Source organism: Apodemus sylvaticus, chromosome 9 (assembly GCF_947179515.1).
Source record: "Apodemus sylvaticus chromosome 9, mApoSyl1.1, whole genome shotgun sequence".
NCBI lineage: Eukaryota > Metazoa > Chordata > Mammalia > Rodentia > Muridae > Apodemus > Apodemus sylvaticus.
This window is the reverse complement of record NC_067480.1, coordinates 19,180,684-19,206,870: the sequence shown is the minus strand read 5'-3', so window position 1 is coordinate 19,206,870 and position 26,187 is coordinate 19,180,684. Positions and strand designations below refer to the sequence as shown.

The window sequence follows — 26,187 nt, the reverse complement described above, 5'->3', positions numbered from 1 at the left end:
TATCCGTATTGAAGAATTTTTCTTCACAGAGGTAACTTTTTCTCTATGCCAAGATTTCAACAACTACAAAAGCTTTAAAGCTAGCTGTAATGTCAAACAGGATGCATTCATTTTTCCAACAATTACCTCTCCATTGATTTCCATTTAAGCATCACAGCTTCTCCATTGATTTGCTTTGCGTGTGATGACATAGTAGATTGTCTTTGGCGCCCATTTATTCTTTTTCCCTTTTCAATAATAAATTAAAATTTTATTGTAAAGCACATGCAAATAAAAAGGTAACACCCAGTAGTATTAGACAGACCAAAGTGCATACATCTTAATGAACTTCCATAAAATTAGAAAAGCCTTTCTGCATTCTGAAGCTTCACCCTGGAACTTAGACTCTCACTGTCAATTGCAGTTTTATACACTTACCCAGTAATCCTTTTTTTGAGAGTTTGTTTATTCCAATGATTGATCTCCTGAATATACTTCAGTTAAGACTTTTGTTTTTACTTTTCTTTAATTTTTGAGATTATGATATAATTACAGCCTTTCACCCTTGGCTCTCTTTTCCCCCAAAACACTATCATATAAATTGAGACTACCATAAAAACCAGTGTTAGGATTTTATAGTAGCTTGTGTGGACAGTGAAACAAGAGCAGAACTTAGGTTGTCTTGTACTTTATGGCTCCCAGGCTCCACCACACAATTCTATCATGTGCCTAAGCTTTAGAAGTATGTTTTACTATGTTCATAGCAGCCCCATTTATAATTGCCAGATGCTGGAAAGAACCCAGGTATCCCTCAACAGAAGAGTGGATGCAAAAAATGTGGTATATCTACACAATGGAGTACTATTCAGCCATTAGAAACAATGAATTCATGAAATTCTTAGGCAAATGGATGGAGCTAGAGAACATTATACTAAGTGAGGTAACCCAGACTCAAAAGGTGAATCATGGTATGTACTCACTAATAAGTGGTTATTAACCTAGAAAACTGGAATACCCAAAACATAATCCACACATCAAATGAGATACAAGAAGAAAGGAGGAGTGGCCCCTGGTTCTGGAAAGACTCAGTGAAACAGTATTCGGCAAAACCAGAACGGGCAAGTGGGAAGGGGTGGGTGGGAGGACAGGGGAAGAGAAGGGGGCTTACGGGACTTTCGGGGAGGGGGGGGCTAGAAAAGGGGAAATCATTTGAAATGTAAATAAATTATATCGAATAATAAAAAAAGAAGTATGTTTTAAAATTTCTCTGTATAAACAACGCATGCTAGTTTAAATGAGAAGGGCCTCCATAGGATAATATATTTGAAACGTCTTGGGGGTAGGTGCATCTTCGCCTACTAAAACCAGACCTGGCAGTCCTCTGGTGTGATATGGGGCCTCATATCAGCTGATGTATGTTGCCTGGTTGGTGGTCCAGTGTCTGAGAGATCTCAGGGGTCGAGGTTAATTGATACTGCTGGTCCTCCTACATGGTCACCCTCCTCCTCAGCTTTTTCCAGATTTCCTCTAACTCAACCACAGAGGTCAGCAGCTTCTGTCCATTGGTTCAGTGCAAAAAAACTCTGCATCTGACTCTTTCAGCTGCTTGTTGGGTCATTCAGAGGGCAGTCACGCAAGGTCCCTTTTTGTGAGCGCTCCATAGCCTCAGTAATAGTGTTAGGTGTTGGGGCCTTGCATTAAGCTGGACTCTACTTTGGGCCTGTTGCCAAGTTTTCAAAAGCTCAGGATGGGCCAAGCCTAGTCTCCCTCTCTGTAAACCTACTACCTGAGGATCAGGATGTAATCTCTCAACTACTGCTCCAGAGCCATGCCTGCTGGTCTGCTGTTCTGTTACTGCCATCACGATCATGGACAAATTCATTGAAACTTCAAGAAATCCCTTAGTTAAATGATTACTTTTATAAGTTTCCTTAGTCATGGCATTTTTACCATGGCAACTAAAATATGTGATTGTAGTAAAAATTATTAAAAATCCTTGCATGGGGTTTCTTGCCCACCTTAGACCATTCATGTTCTTGGATGAAAGACACATAGCATATGTATTTTAAAATATTCCTTAGGCAGCAAAGGAGCTGGGCAACGGCCTATCTTCCATGTCGTAAGAATCGACCTTCCTATAAATAGTCCCATTATTACTTTACTATATTTTATCTCAGCTGCACTTAGTGCCAATTAGGAAGCCCTCTGGGCCCCGGTCCCTTGGCTCATCTCTCTCTCTCTCTCTCTCTCTCTCTCTCTCTCTCTCTCTCTCTCTCTCTTTCTCTCTCTCTCTCTCTCTCTCCTGTATGCTCTTTTCTATCCTGTGGCCACTTCTTTCTTCTTTTTTTTTTAATTTTTGTATTAGATATTTGCTTTATTTACATTATAAATGTTAACCCCTTCCCACGGTACCAAAAATTCCCTATCCCATTCCCCCTCTGCCTGCTCACTCCCCCCCCCCAATTTCTTGACTCGCATTCCCCTATTCTGGGGAATCGAGCTTTCACAGAACCAATGAATGACCTTTCTTCTCGTTGATGTCTGAAATTGTCATCCTCTGTTACATATGTAACAGAGTCCCTCCATGTGTATACTCTTTGGTTGGTGGTTTAGTCCCTGGGAGCTCTCGGGATACTGGATGGTATATATTGTTGTTCCTCCTGCAGGGCTGCAAATCTCTTAAGCTCTTTGGGTCCTCTCTCTAGCTGCTCCATTGGGGACGATTCTTATTCTATTGGTTGGCTGTGAGCCATGGGTGTTTTGATCCACTTTCCAATAAGGATCAAAGTATCCACATATTGGTCTTCCTTCATCTTGAGCTTCATGTGGTCTGTGAGTTTTATCTTGGGTATTCTGAAATTTTGGGCTAATATCTACTTATAAGCATACAGTGTGTGTTCTTTTGTGATTGGGTTACCTCACTCAGAATGATAGTTTCAGGCTCCATCCATTTCTTGAATTCATTGTTTTTAATAGCTGAGTAGTACTCCATTGTGTAAATGTACTCACATTTTCTGTATCTACTCCTCTGTTGAGGGACATCTGGGTTCTTTCCAGCTTCTGGCTATTATAAATAAGGTTGCTATGAACATAGTGGAGCATGTGTATTTATTACATATTGGAACATCTTCTGGGTAGAAGATGAAAATTGATCTATTCTTATCTCCCTGTACAAAGTTCAAGTCCAAGTGGATCAAGGACCTGTACATAAAAGCAGATACACTGAATCTAATAGAAGAGAAATTGGGGAAGAACCTGGAGCACTTGGGCACAGGGAAAATTTTCCTGAATAGAACAGCAATAGCTTATGTTCTAAGATCAAGAATTGACAAATGGGACCTTATAAAATTGCAAAGCTTCTGTAAGGCAAAGGACACTGTCAATAGGACAAAATGGCAACCATCACATTGAAAAAAGATCTTTACCAATCCTACATCCGATAGAGGGCTCATATTCAATATTTACAAAGAACTCAAGACGTTAGACTCCAGAGAACCAAATAATCCTATTAAAATCCTATTAAAAATGGGGTACAGAGCTAAACAAAGAATTCTCAACTGAGGAATACAGGATGGCAAAGAAACACCTAAAGAAATGTTCAACATCCTTAATTATCATGGAAATGCAAATCAAAATAACCCTGAGATTCCACCTTATATCAGTCAGAATAGCCAAGATCAAAAACTCAGAGGACAGCAAATGCTGGAGAGGATGTGCAGAAAGAGGAACACTTTCATTGCTGGTGGGATTGCAAGCTGGTAAAACCACTCTGGAAATCAGTTTGGCAGTTCCTCAGAAAACTGGACATAGTACTACCTGAGGAGCCAGCTTCTTTCTTCTTTCTTGTGGTGATTTCTCCTGCAAGTTTGTGAAACTCAAATATCAACTATGTACCCAGCTATTTGTTGTTGGCATTTTTATTCGCCAATCAGAATTAACTTGCAGGCAGGATCCCATGGACTACATGCAGACTTCAGGACTTGGAAGACCACTTAGCATTGCAATAGACAGTAAAAGATAAAACCTCGACACATATAAACATTTCTTTGAAGAGTATTTATTCCACTGGTTCCAATGAGGCAAATCAATGCTTCCAGTTTGCTACCCACATTGGTCAAGAAACAGAAGGCATAGGAACCCATTGCAAGTAGAGAGATCAAGGGCTTGCTCAGAACTTCACATAAATATTGCTAACTGTGGTGCTCCCTTCAGCAGCACATATACTAAAACTGGAACGATACAGAGAAGATTAGCATGGCCCCTGCGCAAATTCGTGAAGCGTTCCGTATTTTTCAAGCAATACTACAGAGCAATAGTGCTTAAAACTGCATGGTATTGGTACAGTGACAGGCAGGCAGATCAATGGAATAGGATATAAGATCCAGAAATGAACCCACACAACGATGGCCACTTGATCCTCGACAAAGGGGCTGAAAACATCCAATGGAAAAAAGATAGCCTTTTCACCAAATGGTGCTGGTTCAACTGGAGGTCAGCATGCAGAAGAATGTGAATTGATCCATCCTTGTCTCCTTGTACTAAGCTCAAATCCAAATGGATCAAGGACCTCCACATAAAGCCAGACACTCTGAAGCTAATAGAAAAGAAACTGGGGAAGACCCTTGAGAACATCGGTACAGGGAGAAAGTTTCTGAACAGAACACCAATAGCGTATGCTCTAAGATCAAGAATTGACAAATGGGACCTCATAAAATTGCAAAGTTTCTGTAAGGCAAAGGACACCATCAAAAGGACAAATCGGCAACCAACAAATTGGGAAAAGATCTTCACCAATCCTACATCAGATAGAGGGCTAATATCCAATATATATAAAGAACTCAAGAAGTTAGACTCCAGAAAACCAAACAACCCTATTAAAAAATGGGGTACAGAGTTAAACAAAGAATTCTCACCTGAAGAACTTCGGATGGCGGAGAAGCATCTTGAAAAATGCTCAACTTCATTAGTCATTAGGGAAATGCAAATCTAAACAACCCTGAGATTTCAACTTACACCAGTCAGAATGGCTAAGATTAAAAATTCAGGAGACAGCAGGTGTTGGCAAGGATGTGGAGAAAGAGGAACACTCCTCCACTGCTGGTGGGGTTGCAAATTGGTACAACCACTCTGGAAATCAGTCTGGCGGTTCATCAGAAAACTGAGCACCTCACTTCCAGAAGATCCTGCTATACCACTCCTGGGCATATACCCAGAGGATTCCCCAGCATGTAATAAGGATACATGCTCTACTATGTTCATAGCAGCCCTATCTATAGAAGGTATCCCTCAACAGAAGAGTGGATGCAAAAAATGTTGTATATCTATACAATGGAGTACTATTCAGCCATTAGAAACAATGAATTCATAAAATTCTTAGGCAAATGGATGGAGCTAGAGAACATCATACTAAGTGAGGTAACCCAGACTCAAAAGATGAATCATGGTATGCACTCACTAATAAGTGGATATTAACCTAGAAAACTGGAATACCCAAAACATAATCCACACATCAAATGAGGTACAAGAAGAATGGAGGAGTGGCCCCTTGTTCTGGAAAGACTCAGTGAAGCAGTATAGGGCAAAACCAGAACAGGGAAGTGGGAAGGGGTAGGTGGGAGGATAGGGGGAGAGAAGGGGGCTTATGGGACTTTCCGGGAGTGGGGGGCTAGAAAAGGGGAAATCATTTAAAATGTAAATAAGAAGTATATCGAATAATATTGCTAACTGTGGTGCCAGATGAAACTAAGGTTGTTAATTTTCTTGCTGTTATTGTTATTGTTTACAGAGATTATCCTACATCACTCAGGTGTGATCAATATAATCACAAAACTTCTTAGTAATGGGAGAAAGAAAACAGTGAAAGATTGAATTGAGGATGGTGCAGGCGGCTTTGGAAGATATTAATGCTAAGAATGTGGTGGCCTCTCAAAGAAGAAAAAGAAAACTGTGGAAATGATTTCTTTACTAACACCCATAGAAGGAATGTGACCCTGTGATACATTGTCTTTGATGGTAGAAAACATTTCAGTTTCCTTACTTCCAAAATGATAATATAGTAGCATAATGCTTGAAACTAAAATTTTGTGATCCGTCACAGCACAATAGGAAACTGAAACAGCATTCTTGTGGTTTAGTACCACACAGTTTGTATAAGTAGCTCAAATATTATACTATTGAAATTCATTCCAAAAGTCTGTTCAGAGACTCTCAAGTGATGTCTTCATTATGGATCTCTTTACATTCTGATTTTTGCTTTGATTTGGCTCTATTTTATGTAATTACACCAGGATGTAAATATAGGCTGTATAAGAAGGAAATTTGTTAAAATTAGAGAGCTAGTAAACATTCTTAAGGCAAGATACATGATATAAGACCAGGATGATTTTTGAACAAGCTATAAGATAGGCATTTTAAACATATAAAATATAATTTTAGTAAGGGAAAAATATTGTCATTTTGCCAGTAATGTCCTGATAATTACAGCCTTCAAACTCATAGCATCTTATCAGATACTGTGATAGCAAATAAAATTTCTAAAAGCCAGTAAATTTGAATTTTCTAAATACTAAAAGATTTCAAAAATCCTTCTAGCTATACTGGTTTTTGTTGTCTTTCTAGTAATTCTGATGATTTCAAAGACCTACTGATTCTAAAACAAATGGTCTGGTAGCACAGAACAAAATTTTAATAAAGCTTTGATACATTTATATTCAGTCAGTAATTTTGCTTTTTTAAAAACAACCTCTACTCACAAAGTCACAATGACTTTGAAATAACAAAGTTTTAATGTTAATATAGGGCTGTTTTGATTGGCCTATCACACACACACACACGCACGCAGAGAGAGACACATACACTCTAAATAGTATCCAAACTTGCATATTACACTATCATTTTTGCAACTTTTAAATGGATATGTTTGGCTAATAAATAAAGATTTGTAAGCCACAGTTAATAAGAGGATAGAGAATAACAGAAAGGCATTTTAATTTGTGCTATTTCTACTATGAAGTTTAATGCTTAAATTATTGAAGGGATTTATTCAGGGGAGATATTATAAGCCCTTCTGTTGTTAAGCTGCCTTTTGAGTATTTATACTGAGACCCTATTCTCAATCTTGGTCAGAGAAGCTTCTTATTGGTTTATATAGAGACCCACAACTGGTTATAACTGGTTAACGTGAGTGGAAAAAGAAATCACTGAGAACTCAGCCATAAATAGTTCCTATATATCAATCTTTCTCATTTATATATCACGAGCTCTCAATATTATACGGCTGATGCACACAACTCCAGTTGTGCTTTCCTGTATACGATCAAGCCACTCAAATTTCTAACATGTTAGTGGAGTGTTTCCCAAGTACCATTCCACTCACTCCAGCTGTGGGGCTACTGAAAATTGATGGCTACCATTGGAGAGGGAGAGTCAGATTTGGGAGAGTAGGTATACATGCTCCATGATGTTCTCACACACATGGGCATTTGGGCAGCACTAAGTAGACACGGGAGGATCACAGCAACCACAACAATATATATAATGCATCACTGTTTGGAGGAAGATGGATTGATGGGTGTAGTTCAAGGGAAATAGTGAGCAGAGATAAGATCAAAGTTCAATATGCACATGTATGAAATTTTCAAAGAATAAAAATGTAGGTACAATAAATCTTCTGTCACCTTTGAACATAGACACATGGCACACATTATCTCAATGCCTTTTAAAATATATTATTTAATGACTTATCCAAAGAAATAGTTATTATGGATTGATATAACTTGTATATAAGTAAATGACTGTTTAAAATTCTAATATTTGAGTCATTGGGGGAGATATCACGTTGTGAATGAGAAAGCAATTTAACATTTTTTTTCAAAAGAAATAAAGTCCCACATTTTCGCAAACTGAATAAACACATAATTTGCAGTATCTTTGTTATGTTCTTCATTTATAGATACAAACTCTTGTTGTGGAGCCTAAGATTGCCTTCAATTCATGGCAAATTCCTTCCTTGGACTCATAAGTTTTGGGATTACAGACGTGAGTCATGCCATTGGGACTGTTGTTTTGTGTTTCTTGAGGCAGGGTCTCAGTGCTGGCTGGCCTGGGACTCACTGTGTATACCTTGTTGGCCTTGAACTGACAGAGATCCATCTGCTTCTGCCTCATAAATGCTGGGATTTAATGTATGTCCTACAATGACCAACCATAGTCTATTCTTGATTAGATGTCACTAAAGATATACTTGGCCTTTGCAATAGCACTGTAGTAAAATCTAAATTATCTGTGTGGTTTCAATCAGATTGCCTAGTTAAAATTAGAACAGTCCTGAATGAAAAATGTATAACCTTTGCGGTTACAAATTCTGTTAATTTATGTGTAGTATCCCCATGCAGCATACAATTCCAAGAACTTCATTAGGTTTACATGTAAATGTCTACTCTATGTATTTTGTGCATTTCTCTAAATAGTGAGACAACACATATAGTGTTTATGGAGAAATGTCCTTTCCAAAGTTAACAGACTAATTAACGCATACTATACTTCATACTAACTTTTCTTTCCTCATATGCACAGACTTTTGTTCAAAACAAAATACAAATTTGCCTTTTAGTGAAAGCAAATTTAAAGCTTACTTCACTTCATTGAAAAGTATACCACTTTCCCCATCTTTCTTAAAGTAGATGTAATTCATCATTAAAGTGCAACATGAATTTTTATCTTTTTCATTTTTAGATACTTTTCCCCCAAAAGGATTATACTAATAAATTAAAAATGTGACTGGAGAGATGATTCGGCAATTAAGAACATTGACTGTTCTTCCAAAGGACCAGGGTTCAATTCCCAGCAAGCACATGACAAGTCTCAACTCTCTGTAACTCCTAGATCTGACACCTTCACACAGACATACATGTAGTCAAAATGCACTTAAAATAAAAATAAATAAATGATGAAAATATATATATATATATATATATATATATATATGACCTAATATAAACATTCAAATGAACATAAGTTTCAAAACATTGCATGGCGCCTCATTAAAATATTCAACTTTATCTTCATATTTGTTACTCAAAATAAACTTTATACAACTTCAAAATCAAGTATTTTCTTTCAAGCTTAAGGTATTATAATCAATTATAATCAACTCAGCACATTTTGTAGATTGCAAACTATGGACGTATTCTAGAGTAAAAGAGCCATTTTGACTTTGTCTACGATTTGTAGTAAGATGTGAGAATGGCTGGTTTATGTATCCATAGAAGAGAATCCATTTGGTCCCAAGCACCTGTCTCTGTTTCTAAAAGACTCTTGTTGGGCTTAATGTTTTTAACATGATACAATTGTATCTTGGAAGAGCTAATTGTGATGGAGAAAATTCCTCCGCAATCCAAAAGTATTGCCTGGATGCTACTCTGTGGGCAATGCCTTGATTAATGATTGTTGTGGGCGTCTGGTTTATGGTTGGTGGTATCACCGCTGGGCTGCTGGTCCTGGATGGCATGAGTGAGCAGACTCAGCCAGCAATGGATAGAAAACCAGGCAGCAGCAGCTCTTCTCCATGTCTCTGCCTGCGTGTTCCTGCTCTGCCTGAGTTGGTTTCCTGACTTCTTTCGATGATGGACTGTGGTGTGGAATTGTAAACAGAAATGGACCCTTTAGTCTCCAAGGTGCTTTTAGTCATGGTAGCTTATCACAGCATTAGAAACCTTAACTAATAGAGGTAGGTATGACCTCAGCTCATAAGTGATTGCTGAGGTTATAAAACCTGACGAAGAGTTTAACTATGTAGAAGAAACTCCGTCAAACTAATGATTCTTTGGCCAATTATAGGGAATTTACCACACTACAAAAGTGTATATAAAATATTTACATTAATTGTACTTAGTTTAGTACATTTTAAGGGATTATTTATTTTAAAAAGTTTAAATGGTAAATAAAAATGATATTTCATTGCTCGTTAGATTTCTAAACAATGGGACAACATATGCAATATTTATGGTATAATGTTCTTTCCAAAATTAACATAGTCTAATTTAAGCATATGCTACATAATAGTGGGTTTTTTTCCTTTTCCTAAAAGCACAAAAGAAGTCAATACTTGTATTATTGGGTATTTATATAGAGTAGGCATTGAAAAGACATTTAAAAAATAATACCAAAATCAGTTACTAGATATTTTATATTAGTTAACATTTCACAGATTTTTTTTATCAAGAGTCCTTTTCTACTTGCTCTTTTTCTCATATCTTTTCATATTTCTGGGTGTTTTTATGAAAGGAAATATTAAAAGAAAACATAAAGGAAGGGAAAGACTGATGGACAATGGCATATGTAAGAGAGATGGTGAATTGGCTCAGATGCTAATGATGCCAAGCCAATGACCTGCCATTGGCCCTTTGGACATAGGTGGAGAAAGCATTGGTGCCCACAGATTGTCCTCCCGCCCCTGTGTCTGTGCTGTGGTACGCACACTCAGACTCACAAACAAAGAAGAAATTTAAGAAAGAGATTTTAACAATGAAAAGGAAAAGAACACATTTAAATAGGAGGACATTACTTATAAATAACAAAAATTGGGAGGAACCAAAAAGAAGTCTTTGAAATAATCAACTATAGCTGTGAGTTTGGTCCCAGAGCTCAGAGATCCTCTAAAGAGAGTTTAGTATCTAAACCAGTTAATAGAAATGTGTTAAGGAGCTTTGTTCATTACCAATATTCAAAAGGTCTATGATGATTTCTTTTATATGTAAAATATGCTAAATACTATGTGTGTTTTAAATAAGAAAATGCCAAAATTTTCATATAGGATGTTCATGTTTAAAGCCTGAATTTTTCATCATTGTGAAAATAATTATTTTCTCTAAACAAGTACAGATTTATTCTTCTGAAGTAAGAATAGCATATATTAATAAATATGAAATGGAAAAATTAAATTCATAAATATATTGTTTCATTTTTATTACAATAAAACGCTATCATGTATTCTCCTTAGTAGATAAGTTTCTTTTTGGCATACTTTTTTCCTTTACTTATTCTTGAATATGATAATTTTCATAGTTGACAATTATATTATGATACTATTTCTGGTAGTTTTGGAAATGTTACAAAAACTGATGCTGAAATTCACATAAATATACGATATTTTTGTTAATGTTTGTTAGGCTGTATTTTTATTCTAGCACAATTTTCATTCAGTTGTTCCCCGGAAAGAAATCACATTGAATAGAAAATTATATGTCATTCTATAATGGTTTATGGAGCAAATATCTCAAGCTAGTTTCATGCAAGCAAATACTTTTGTAGGTGACCTAAGTTAGTGTAGAACTAAACTCAACAGTCTGAAACATTAAAATCATTTTATTTATTTATTTTATTCTATGGGTGTGTGAGTGTTTTTTCTGCACATCGGCCTGTGTACAGTGTGCAGGCCTGGGACCCACAGAGGTGAAAAGAAAGGAACAGATGCTCTAGAACTGGAGTCTCGGATGGTTGTGAGCTGTCACAGGGGTGCTGGGAATGAGTCCCCATGTCCTCTGCAAGTACTTTTTGGGACAATTCTCCAGCCTCTCCCAAAACTGTTAAGTATATAGTGAATCTCAGAAGTGAGGGTTTCATCTTCCAGTACAGGAAAAGGGCAAACATGATTTAATGGACAAGTTCAGAGAATGTGAATCACTAAGTGGTTGTTATGTGAATAGCCAAGTTAAGACAATTCCATGAATCCAGTCTCTTTCAAAAACACATTTTCCTTGTGTGCAAAGATATTAGAGTTTTCAGTATTGTTAACTTTGCAAGATAGCCTAAATTTCACAAATTCTTCTGACTCCCCACATACATTGTTGTTTAATATTATTTATTTTCATGATTAAAAATAAACTAAATTTCAATTCATGTACTGCAAATTTTGTCCAAGATAAAAATTGAGAAATGTCACTAATATTGTTATTAATCATAGTATCAGTTCCAGATTAACAGTAATTATGACAATATTGTGAACATTGAGAAAACCTTGATAAGCTTAAATGCCACAGTCTATTCAGTTGTAAGCTGATTTTTGAAGACCAAGCAAGCTTCAATTTCTCATCTAGAATTACATCATTTTTAACTTAAAGGTTTCTATCATCCACACTTTGTACTGAAGCTTGATATATGCTTTAAAATATTCACATGGATATAGAAACAATCAATACAAGAATGTCATGTATTTCAATAGGAGCAAGGAGGGCAGGGAGGAGTTGGAGTGAAGAAAGAGAAAGGGAAAACAATGTGATTATTGTATCTCGAGAAAGAAATAATGAAAAAAATTAAAAATCACATATTTTTCATTACGTCAATATTTTTAGTTTCCAATTCATAGCATAGGTTGTGGATGATCTTTTTACTCTAGACAGTATGTATGTTTTACTTGACCTGACATGCCCTTGCAAAGTACAATGTAAGACATCAGGATTTGAATTTTTTCCAGCGGTAGAAACATGGGAATCATGCATTCATAACCCCATTGTAGAGTTCTAGAGAGATAGAATGTTTGTAGAAAATTTAACGTATCTCCAATATGTTTATATGTTACTCATATTCTGTTTAATTTTATGACTTAAAATATGTGTAAATTGTTTCTACAACAAACTATCAATTTTAAAAATGAAAGAATCTAAAATGGAAGATTAAATATGGTTTTATGGTAATGGATAAGTTTTGAGACTAAAGTGTGAATCCATGTATAATCCTGAATGATAAGAAATGTTAAGCTAATGTAGTCACTTAACTATGGTTTAAGCAAAATTCATTACTGATTTTTAACCTTTCAAATAAACCAGAAATGTTTAAAAATTAACTTTTACAAGGAAAGACAAAAAGATTTACATTATGGAAATTGTAGTGCAGTGAACTCTAAACCTGCTGACAGGCTTGGGAAGGCAGTAAAAGTGATTTGTGTAGGAAAGACAAACTTAGAAACAGGTATGGGCTTTTTAAGTGCTTCACAAGGAAGCTATCTGGATAAATAAATACATTTTAATATATGATCTTGAATATAACGAGTCAGCTGGCTCATACAAAAGCGAACCTGGATTTTTCCATTGTGTCACCTATGTTCAAAAGCTAATAAAGAACTGTGATAATTTCCAAGCTAGTTAATAAGTATGATAGTCAAAGGTGCTATGCTTTGATGTGCTCAGTACTCCCAGGCTAATGGGTGGGTAACATAGTCCCCACGTATGGGATGATTAAGAAGTGATGGATGTTTTACTTATGTAGAGTTAAGATTTACTCATTGCAATTTAATTAGGTTATTCTGGCCATTGCTTTTTGAAAGGATTAATGTAGTTATGGCAGGGGCCTGGTTAGTATTCTCAGAGTGGGTTTCTATAAAGTATTCAGACTTGTTTTCTGCATTTTAGAAACACCACATGACCATACCTTTTCCCCCACCCACACCCTGCTGACATATGTGATGTAATGAAGTTCATAGCTATGGAAATCAGTAGAGTGACCCACAAACAGAACCCGAGCAATGGAAATGCCCGTCGAAGGATAAACAAACCTGTTCTTTCCTCAAGTACTGAGGTTTAGATACTTTATTCAATTAAGTTAAGGAAGGAAATGTTAGATTAAAAATAATGCTGAGACATATTTCATGTCTCAAATTAACTACACTAATGTTTTCAAATTCCCATTTTATCAAAAATCTTCTGTAAAAGATTGAATTAAAGTCACACTCACTTAATACTTACTTCTGAAAGTATCACTCACAACACACACACAAATCTCCATATAGTCCTGCTATGATTTGAGTGTGAACCACATTCTTATTTTTTATCATAGACTCAGAATAAATATATCAAAGGATTCAAACCTATGAAAATGTGGCCAAAATGCATCTTTCTTCTTGTGTATTTTAGTTTTTTATATGTGAAAATTCTTTTTTCCAAGTGATTATAAAACTTATGAATACACACACACACACACACACACACACACACACACATACAAACTATATAGAAAAAAGTAAATCATACATAAAATACATTGAATTCCAATTTGGGAGTCAGTGGAGCATAATTTGCATGGTGTTCTATTCTTCCCGTTGCCTTAAATGGTGAAGTTTCATTTAAAAATTAAAATTCAAGGATATATGATTAGTGCTTAAATTTCCAATGTAGCAGGATCTTTTTTTTTTGTCCAGTCATACATGGCCCAAGGACCCAGAATACCAGAAATCACACTTAGCTGAATGTGACTTGGGACTGGGACATGGTTTCAAGTCCTTTATCCCAGAACAATAAAGACTAATGCTGGAGATCCTTGTGGAGGAAATAAAACAGAATAGAAAATGAAACAGAATGGAATGTTGTTAAAACTTACTGAGAAGTGAGAGAAACTTATGAGACTGGAAGAGTTTCAAGAAAACAAAAACAAAAACAAAATCATTACACTTCACCATGAAGGAATTTTTATAGTGCTGCTTCAGAAACTGGACGAAGTCTGTAGGATCACTAGGAGAGTGTTTAGTTCTCTTGCCTAGCAGAGGACAAGCTGTTGGAGATCCACATGCTCTCTGTGTACTCTCCTGGACTAGATAAGAAGGTGGTCATGCACTGGTCGTTTTCTGCCCACCCACATAGGGTGTAGAATTTCTTGTCTGTCCATCTATGATTTCTGATTTGTTAGGTACTGATCTTGACTGTTATTACTCACTTGCCTGGCTTGGCTTGTCAACCTTACAGGTATCTCAAGTTTTGACAATTATATTAAGCTCTTTGTCTTCACAGCTGCAAAGGTTGGTTACAGTTTTTGTAGTTAACTTCCAATGTACAAGATGGTTGGAAGTCTCTATTCTGAATTAGGTAAAGGCTTTTTTAACAGCTATCTGTTAAAATCAGCTACACTATAAGAAAATATCTGTAAAAGATTCTCAATGTGTAAGTGCTTCTGTCCTTTTCCTTAGAAAGGGGAAGAAAATACTCAAGGGAGCAAATAAGGAGACAAAGTGCAGAGCAGAGACTGAAGGAAAGACCACCCAGAGACTGTCCCACCTGGGGATTCATCCCAGATACAGCTACCAAACTCTGATACTATTCTGGATGCTAAGAAAGGCTTGCTGAAAGGAGCCTGATATGGCTGTCTCCTGAGAGGTCCTGCCAGAGCCTTGCAAATACAGAGTCGGATGCTCGCAGCCAACCATTGGACTGAGTGCCCAGTACCCAATGGGAGGAGTTAGAGAAAAGACTGAAACTGCTGAAGGGGCTTGTAACCTACAGGAAGAGCAACAATTCAACCAACCAGACCCCTGAGAGTTCCCAGGGACTAAGACATCAACCAAAGAGTACACATGGCTCTGATTCCACATGTAGCAGAGGACAGCCTTGTCAGGCATTAATGGAAGGAGAGGTCCTTGGTCATATGAAGGTTTGATAGATGCCTCAGTGTAAGGGAATCAAGGGTAGGGAGGTTGGAGTGGGTGGGTGGGTGAAGGAACACCCTCATAGAAGCAGGGAGGACATGGGCACAGGGGAAAAGTTCCTGAATAGAACACCAATAGCTTATGCTCTAAGAGCAAGAATTGACAAATGGGACCTCATAAAACTACAAAGTTTCTGTAAGGCAAAGGACACTGTCAAAAGGACAAAATGTCAACCAACAGATTGGGAAAGGATCTTCACCAACCCTAAATCTGACAGAGGGCTAATATCTAGTATATACAAAGAACTCAAGAAGGTAGAACCCAGAGAACCAAATAACCCCATTAAAAAGTGGGGTACGGAGCTAAAGAAAGAATTTTCACATGAAGAACTTCAGAGGTCTGAGAAACACCTTAAGAAATGCTCAACATCATTAATCATTAGGGAAATGCAAATCAAAACAGCCCTGAGATTTCACCTCACACCAGTCAGAATGGCTAAGGTCAAAACCTCAGGAGACAGCAGGTGTTGACGAAGATGTGGAGAAAGAGGAACCCTCCTCCACTGCTGGTGGGATTGCAAGATGGTGCAACCACTTTGGAAATCAGTCTGGCTGTTCCTCAGAAAACTGGGCATGACACTTCCTGAGGACCCTGTTATACCACTCCTGGGCATATATCCAGAGGATTCTTCAGCATGCAATAAGGATACATGCTCCACTATGTTCATAGCAGCCCTATTTGTAGTAGCCAGAAGCTGGAAAGAACCCAGATGTCCTTCAACGGATGAATGGATACAAGAAATGTGGTATATTTACACAATGGAGTACTATTCAGCCATTAGAAACAATGAATTCATGAAATTCTTAGACAAATGGATGGAGCTGGAGAACATCATACTAAGTGAGGTAACCCAGTCTCAAAAGATCAATCATGGTATGCACTCACTGATAAGTGGATATTAGCCTAGAAACTTTGAATACCCAAGACATAATCCATAAATTAAATGATGTCCAAAAAGAATGGAGGAGTGGCCCCTGGTTCTGGAAAGACTCAGTGCAAGAGTATAGGGGAATACCAGAACAGGGAAGCAGGAAGGGGTAGATGGAGGGACAGGGGGACGGAAGAGAGCTTATGGGAATTGCGGGGAGTGGGAACCCAGAAAAGGGGAAATCATTTGAAATGTAAATAAAAAATATATCAATAAAAATGAAAGACAAACAAACAAACAAACAAAACAATCAAAAGTGAAGGCAAGCAGCATTTAATGAATGAGGTTTTTCTAATAATCCATAATGAGACGGTGAATGGAACAACTTTCGTTATAGTATATTTTCTACATTTTAAGTATATTCTAAAATGTTGGAAATGTAGTCTAAAACTTATGCAGTACAGTTTATAATAGGATGGCTGAAATATCTTCATCTAAAAGAATAACTTCAGAAAGAAACACCACAAGAAAACCTAAAAGGATGTTTCCAGACGTTTGCATCTTAAAATAGAGATGGGAACTTTCATTTAACTGCCTAAATGCTTTTTTTTTGTCATTATGTAAAACAAAATTGAAGAGCTAAATATATTATTTATACATGAGAAAATACCCTACCATTCAAACTGGACATTTTGACATGCTGGTAGTTTTTTTTTTTTTTAACTTAAATGAAAATAGTGATTCTAGAAATAAATATTTATCATTATAAAAAGCATAGAATACTTTTTTAACCTATTACCATTTTTTTTACCACTCTGTTCAAGATGAAGCAAAATTCAACAGTAACCACGCTCTAGACATCTTTTTTGTGGTTGTTCAGACTAGGATTGATACCTGTCAGTGTCCCCACACTGCTTCTTACCTGTCCTAATTTTCCATTTCGACATTGGCAAGGTATCCTTCCTGTATGCTTTGTCAGCATTGTGTCCAAATGTCATGTTCCTGCTGAAATATTCTTTGATCCTTCTAAGCCCACTGCCATTTTATTCCCTCTTTATCAATCGGCTTGTTTCTCCTTGTAGCAAGGAGGCACAACACATCTTTATCTGTTGTTTCTCCTAGGACGTCAGGAGAACTGGAAATAAAATGAGTCAGTTTTCAAAACAGGTCCGAACTCTAACAGAATTTAATGGCTAACTTCATTTAAGAGGCTTCATAGTTATCATCTTTGATTGTTGTGTCAATAATTGTTCAGGTACACATAGTGTATTTTATTATTTCTAGTTATATAATGGACCTATTCATTTTATATAGATTTTTAAGTGTTTCATGATTATTTGTATACAATGTTCTGGATCTTGAGACTAACAGATACCTTTTTAGATTGTGATAAGATTTTAAGTAATTCAGGGGAAAGTGCTGCAAAGAGGAAACAGTGCCTAAGGTCTGACTTATAGAGAGCTAAAGATGTCTGTGTATTTTTATTTCAGGTAAGCCCTGAGTTCTCTTCACTTAGACTCCCAGGGTGCTGAATTAAAACCGCCACCAAGAGTTGTATGAGTTTATTTAACCTATCTCTTATCTTCATGCTATGAAATGCATAAAAAATTGCATTATAGTTGGAATAGATTAATGCCAAAATGTAATATATGTTCATATGCTAACATTAACATAGAAACTGCAAACCTTTGCTGGAAGTAAGTAATGATGAAGGGTGATTGGGAGCAGAGCAAGGGTGGAGAGAGAGTAGACTGGTAGGTAGATATAATCAATGTGTGCTGTGTGCATGGTGCATATGCAGAAATGTGACAGTGAGTTCCGTAAACATGTAGAATTAATGTCTGTTCATAAAATTTAATTAGACACAGAGTTAGAAATTATTGAACAGAAAACCATCCACAAATGTTCACACACACAAATACCAATTTGGAAAGAAATTGTTGAAATCCTTTATTCTGTAAGCACACTATAGCTTGAAAAATGAAAACATTTGTGATGTATAGTTAAGACTATAGAAAAAAAATACTGGGGGATAAAATTTAGATAATATAAGTATGTGATAAACACTTCCTGGCTAGATTTGTTTCTGAACTATTGCTTTGCATTCTCCTGCTAGGTTTAAAATTGAACTCAGAGTATTGAATTCAGATACTTTGTAAAGCTAAAATATATTTTAATAAAACAAAAAACTAAAACCAAGTGTTAAATACTTCAGCTATTTTACTTTTACCATCTTCTTTCAGATTCTATTTACTAAGTCTGCCACGTGTTGCCAGGGCAAAACTCATTTTGTTCAGTTTCACCTCATTTGGTGACAGAATTAAAATCTGTTTACTCCTGCTCCCCCTGAATTAAATTAGGAAGGAATAAAGGACTCTATTCATGGCCACTGTGCCTGCTTAAAATAGAGCCACCTCAGTGGGAACTCTGCCATATTGGTTGCTTTGTCTCAGTTCTGCTTGGCTGCAAATTGGCTCTGCTGTGCATCTCTGCATATCTAGCTTGTTTTCCTTGGTGGTTTTATGAATAAGATTCCTTTTCTCTCATTCTTTGTTTTCTTGGAAAATCCTGTAATGCCTTCGGATTTGCTAGCAGGATGAGCAACTGGAAAGTGTATTAAGACAAAGGCTGTGCGGAAATTTGAAAGCATTAATAGCTAAGTGATCAGTTTCCTTTGAAATTATTCATACCTACTTTACAAAATACTAAGTGTATCTAATTGGGGAAATTAATGGATATTTACCCAGACAATAGGGTTTATGGGTTTTCCTATATTGAAATGTGTGTGGAAAAGAAAATTGGTGTAATTATGGTATGTGTATCAAGATAGGAATCCAAATTGAAATGGGCTAAACCCATTAACCTCTGCTGTGATTATTTTACATAGCTTAATGCATGAGCTATTGTGATTTCCTAATATTTGAGACTAATGTGAAGGAAAGTGGTTGTATGGCTACAATAGAGTGTTTTGTCAAATTTCTAGTACTCTCCATGATGCCAGTCCTAGCTCAGTTTTCAGCTACTTCAGAATTTTAATATATTTTATGTGTCTGTGTTATAACATGCAAAACACAGTTACATATGTCCTCATAGGTTTTACTTAAATGTTTATTTTTATCAGTCCTGGGTTTTATGCCTTTCACCTATACCCACTATAACTCATAATGTTGCATTTCACTCCTGCCCCAAGCCCTATCTGAACTGATCAAAAGAAATTTACGTGAATCAGTTTGGAACCAGGCTATCTTAGGGAATTCCTTTCTAATCCTCCCAAATACTTAGCATTTGAAATGTGTAATTCCTAGAAGAGTTTGTAATTTTGACCTGTCATGTAGCCAGTGTCATTCAAAGCCAGAATCCTTTAGTCTCTATGGCCTCCATGAAGAAATCACTGCAGGGGAAATACGATAATCGAGGAACTTTAAGTGGTGAACCTCTTCAAATGGAAATGGGAAAAAATATGACTGCTTAAGAAAGTATATCAAAAAAGGAGAGAAAGAGAGAGAGAGGAGGAGAGGGAGCGAGAGAGAGAGAGAGAGAGAGAGAGAAAGAGAGAGAGAGAAAGAGAGAGAGCAGGAAGAACACTAAAATGCCAGTAACTCTCATACTTCAGTTACCTATAGGAAATTGTGTGCCTAGGTACACTGGACACTCATTACACGGGAAGACTGACCGGTCATGCAGAGCCAAGCGAGCATGCTGATTAGTAGACTGACTGCAGAATAACCCAAGGAGAACTGAACAGAGTGACCTATAACTCTGAATCCAGAGGTACTCCGACAGTCAAGAGCTTTGCAAAATATGGAGAGACATATTTTAAATATTCTTTACAAAGATAAAGTTGATTCTATTTTGGATTAGGAAAACCATGTTGAAATTACATGCATTTAGGTTAAGATATTTTATATATTTTTATTAAATGAATATCTTTGTACTGTGTTTATATAATTTGACTCCCTCCTTCTCTCCGTGATCCATCCTATGTCTTGTCTGCTTCTTGCCAAATTCATGGTGTACTTTACTTAATGACATATTTGCTTATCTAGGATATACATATATACATATATGTATATATGTTTCTGTACACACATACACACAAAAACACACACATATACATACTTGTACACAAAGCTTGATGAATCCCTTTAGTGTTCTTCCTATGTGTATGCTTTTAGGGCAGTCCATTTGGAATTTGGTAATCAATTAGGGGGCTCACCTTTGAAAAAGACTAATTCTCAGTCTGTTGGTATTTGCTATTTTCCCGGAGCTGCTCATCAATGTGTGAAGCCCCACACATTTTCTTCAATCTATTTTTGTATTTGAAAACTGTGCAGACGTTGTTCAGGTTTTATTTAGGAAGCCACATCATTGAGATTTCATGAGTGTAGCTTCCCTATCCTATGTAGAAAACACAACCATGATGTTTCCGGGCACAAAATAAATAAACGCCTACTACATTTTTCTTTTATCTGTATAACCAAAAATATACTTAAACAAATGAAAGGCTACATCAACTCACAACAAGATGGAATTTTTGTACCTGAACTAATTTCCAGACTTGAGCCAGTTTTCAGAACCAAAGCCCCTTAAATGAATGGAACTCCAGGTTTCCTCAGGAAGGACATTAATAAAATACGTAAGATTTTTATAGTTACTCTTTCTCCAGTTCTTTCTCAGAGGGACAGATGCGCATCCTTTTACAAGGGTAACAGTAAGTACACTAGGGGAAAGAAAACTATCTTTCTGTGGTCCATTGGATTGAGGTTCTGAATTGCTGCTGGATCTGTGAGACCCCAAGAAGCATTGTGAGCCCTTCATTAAAATGAGAGCTTGTGGAGCTTGTGCGATTAGTGAAGTTTTGGCTGAAGCATGACCCTTTGAACAAAGAGGTCTCCAAACTCATCGTGACTTATTTTTTCAGTTCCTAAATATATAATTGTGGTGAGCCTATATACCTAGGTATACCTAGAGTATACCTAGAGGTTGGTCGATTTCCACATTGTTTTTCTGATCTTTGGAGTAAGAATTATGGTTGGTAAAGCGTAATGGATGCCTTTGAAGTTGTGTCTACCAGGGAAAATAGTAAATCAAAGCCAAAACCCCATGCAGGGGGAATTTCTGAAAAATAGTGCCACCATAGAGGACTTGAAAGATGCTGGATATCTGACTTTAACTCTCAACAGTTATCTAGACAGGGCAGAAGATGGATGGACTATGGAAGATGACAATTGACTATGACAATCTTAAGTAGTAAATTTAATTGTAGCTACTATACGAGATGTAGTTTCCTTACTTGAGAAGAGTGACACATCTTACACATGGAATACAGTTATTAATGTAGTAAATGCCTTTTTTTCAGTATTTGTCCAATAGGACCACCAGAAACATTTTACCTTCAGTTGGCAAGACTATACAGTTTTCCCTCAAGGGTATATCAACTCACCAGCCCTGTGTTCTAACATAGTTCGAAGAGATAGTGAACATCAGTCTCTTCCAAAAACATCATATTGGTTCACTATATTGATGACATTATTCTGTTTGTCGCAAGTGAACAGGAGGTTGCAATCCCTTTGAATTTCTTATTAACACATATGTACATCAGAGGGGTGGGAAAGCAATCTGTCCAAATTTCAAAGCCTTCTACTTCAGTGAAATGGTTAAGAGTCCTATGGTTTGGAGCATACAGAGATATTTCTTCCATGGTGACAGGTAAGTTAGTGCACCTGGCTCCTCTCCCCATTAAGAAAGAATCACAATGATTAGTGGGCCTCTTTTGATTCTGGAGAAAGCATATTCCTCACTTGGGAGTATTACTGGGGATCATATAGCAAGTAAATAAGAAAGCTGCTGGCTTTGAGTTGTGTCTGGAAGAGGCAGAGGCCCTTCAACATGTCCTGCTGTGATTTAGGCTGATTTACTACTTTAAACATAACATTAAGCAGGTCAAATGATACTTAAGTTATCAGTGGCAGATAGGAATGCTGTCTGGAACCTTTGACAGGTCCTTATTGGTAAATCACAGAGGAAACCATTGAGGTTTTAAAGCAAAGCTCTACTGTTATCTGCAGACAAGTATTATTCCTTAGAGACACAGCTCTTGGTCTACTATTGAGCCTTTGTACAAGCTGAGCATTTGGCAATGAGCTATCTAATTACCATGTAATCTGAGCTGCCCATCTTGAGTTGTATATTATCTGACCCACCAAGCTAAAATGTAGGACATGCCCAGCAGAAATTTATTATTAAATGGAATATGTACATACATGATCAAGACTGAGCAGGCCCTAAAGACCCAAGATTATATGAAAAAGAATTGTCCAAATGCCTATGTTTTGTAATCAATTTACAATGTTTTGTGCTCATAAAAAGCATGCAATTGTATTCAAATAGGGTTCATGGCAGAAGAAGAGGCAAGAGCACCTTAAGCAGGCACCATCCAGAAGTGGGTGTCTACAGCATTGTAACCCCTTTCTGGAGAACCATGAAAGACAAAGGAAAGAGAAAGGAAATCTCAGTGGCCAGAACTTTGGGCAGTTCACATGGTCATGCATTTTGTTTAGTAGGATGAAGGATAGTTCACTGATGCATGAGCTGTAGTCAATAGGTTGGCTTATGGTCAGGAATTAGTGTGAACGACATCTGGGAAAACTATGTTGATCGATCTATCCAGATGGGTAAAAGATGTGAAGATAACTCTATACCATTCAAATGATTTTCAACTGGTGACCAGCAGAAGAGGAATTTCAATAATCAAGAAGATAGAGTGTCCTTCTCTGTAGACAGACGGCCTTTTCTCTAGGCAGAACTTTTATTTCCCAGTGGATCCATGAACAAAATGGTCATGGTTTCAGAGATAGGGGTTATGCATGGGCTCAGCAATATGGAATGTTATTCATCAAGACTGACCTGGCCACAACTACTACTGAGTGTGAAGTCTGTTAACAACAAAGACCAACACTGAGCCCCTTTCCCTGGTATGACCTGCTACCTGGTGGCAGGTTGGCAGGTTAACAATTTTGGACCACTTCCTACATAGAAAGGACAATGCTTTGTCCTTCATGGAGATGATTCTCTCCTTGAAGATTTATCGATTTGCCTTTACAGTATGCAACACTTCTGCCAAAATCACCATCTGTGCATTTAAAGAATGCCTTATTTTCCATGATTGCCTCACAGATAGTATTGCTTGTGATAAAAAAGCTAACTTCACAAGCCAAGAAAGTGTTAACAGTGGGCCCATGATCATGGAAACTACTGGTCGTACCATTTTCTTTGTCATCCTGAAGCAGTTGGCCTTATAGAAGGATAGAATGGTCTTTTAATGACACAGTTACCATGCCAGTTAGATGGCAGCAGCCTAGAGGTCTGGAGCAGGCTTCACTGGAAGGCAGTATATAGTTTCTCCCATAGCCAGCATCCATGGGTCCAAGTAATAGAAAAAGGAGTAGTTCCATTCAGTATTACACCTAGTGACTCATTAGGAAAATTTATGATTCTTATTCTTAAGACCTTAAGTTCTCCTGGCTTAGAAATTTTGGTTCCAGATATAGGAGTTCTGCTGCCAACCAATAGCCACAACAAACACTACATTGAATTGGGAGCTAAGACTTCCTCCTTCCTGGTCACTTTGGTTTGGACTGCCCTTAAGTCAACAAGAAAGGAATAATAGTGTTAGGATTGGTAACTAATCCAGATTACCAGGGGGCAATTAGATTGTTTCTCCTGAATGGACATATGAAAGATTATGTTTGGAATCCAGAAGATTCTTTATGTGTGTATCTTGGTGCTACCATGTCCTGAGATTAAAATCAACTAGACACTACTACAAACCAATATAGACAGAGTGATAGAGGGAACAGATTATTCAGGAATGAAGGTATGGGTCAATCCTCCAGGAAAGGAGCCAAGACCTACTGAGGTGCTTGCTGGTGGAGGAAGAGGTACTGAATGGGTAGGATGCGAAGCTATTTATAAATAACAGCTAAGGTCATGTGACCAGTTGCAGAAATAAGGGTTATATTTGACATGAATGTTTCTGTCATATTTTGTCATGAGTATTTTTATGCAGATATTTGTATTTTCTTTGAGTTTTCTTTACCATGTAATGTAACATAACAAGAGCATATCAATGGTTATTGTATTTAAGTTTTGAGACAATAAAAGAAAGTCCTTCAAGGACATTGCCAAATAGTTTAAACTTTATAATTGGTTTTCAGTTGTCTGTGGGATAGTTATATCATGCTAGGAGTAAAAACAACCTGGTTAAATATATAATGCTTTTGAAGATGTTTGTGAGGTAGCTAAATCATTTTAGGAATATTGATGACTTATTGTTTTTATTAGAAAAGTAAGCACAATATAGAGATGTAATTATGTGTTTAATTGACAAGGGGTGGACTTGTGATGGATATTCTTGATTGTCAATCATTGACTACATTGCATTAACCAAAACACGGGTGACTGGGCATCCTTGTGAGGGACATTTTTCTTAATTAAATGATATAAGGTGGGTAGACCCATCTTTAATCCAAATCATTTAAGTTGGGATGATCCACCTTCTGTCTTAGCCACACTGTCTGGTAGCAGCCTATTTAAAGGGTGTGGCAGTTGGAAGCTTTAGCTCTTTGCCTGTTTGCTCTCATTCTCGCTCGCACATTCATTCCATATTGGGATTCTGCCATATGCTGAATACCAGCAGAGATATTTTTCCTTGTGGACTGAACAGCTACTGGATTGTCAGATTTTCCATTTGGAGATCACTATTGTTGGAAAAGTTGGATAATTTGTAAGTCACTCTAATAAATTCTAAACTCATTGGCTGGCCAGCCTTGACATATTGTTGATTGTGCTCATAAATTGTATGTCAATTTGATACAAGCTAGAGTCATTTGCAAAGAGGAAATTTCAATTAAGAATGTGCCCCCATGAGATTTTCCTGTGAGTCCGTTGTGTATCTTCTTGATTGATTATTGATGATGATGCCAAGCTCGCCGTGGGTGTTGCTATCATTGTACTTGTGGTTCTTGGTGTTACAAAAAGAAATCTGAGCAACCTTTAGAGAGTAAGCCAGTAAGCAATACTCTTCCATGGCTCAGACGTTAGCTCCTGACTCTAGATGACTTTCTTATTTTCATTACTCTCTTGATTTACTTCTTTGTTATTCTGTGAAATAGAATTAGAAGCCAAATTAATACATTTCTCCCCAAATTGCTTCAGATGGTGTTTTATAACAGAAATGATATTCTACCTAATAAAAAAATTGGTACTAGGAAATGGTCTACTGTAATAATAAATGTGGCTATATGAGTTTCTTGTTTTTATGTTTAGGTTTTTTGAGAAATGTGGAAGACTGCTGTTTTGGGCAAGAAAAAGAGTTTAATATTGTGTGAAAAGCCTAGAGATATCTGCCAAAGAGAGTTGCAAACAGGGAATAGAACCAGTCCATGAGTGCAAAATATGTGCCAGGCAGCAAATTTGGAAGGACATCCCTATATAAGCTTATTAACATTAGACCTGAAGTTAGAGAATTTGGAGATTACCCTGTTGTTGGCATATGGTCTTACTTTGGTACAGTATTTCCGTACTATTCTGTGATCTCTTTCTTTTGGAATAGTAATATATATTCTATGCTATTGTACTTTGGAAGTATGTAATTTGCTTTTTGATTTTTTAGATGGTTTTAAGTATGAGACTGCTTTGAGTCTTAGAAGAGATGTTGAACTTTTAAATTTTAAACAGTGTCAAGACTGAAAGAATATGGAAACTTTTGAAATTGGACTAAATAAATTCTGCATTATGAATGGGTGTAACATCTGACATTCCTAGAAAACACAATATCACAGAAATCTGTCTAGTCTCCTGACTCTTAAAA

The 26,187-nt window shown here is 36.8% G+C and overlaps 2 pseudogenes; both read left to right on the top strand.

Annotated features, from left to right (window-relative positions):
* LOC127692787 (S-formylglutathione hydrolase-like) overlaps positions 1–23,617 on the top strand; it is a 49,019-nt pseudogene extending 25,402 nt beyond the window's left edge.
* On the top strand, positions 4,179–4,272 carry LOC127693209 (uncharacterized; annotated as a pseudogene).
* Positions 23,618–26,187: the final 2,570 nt, after the last annotated feature.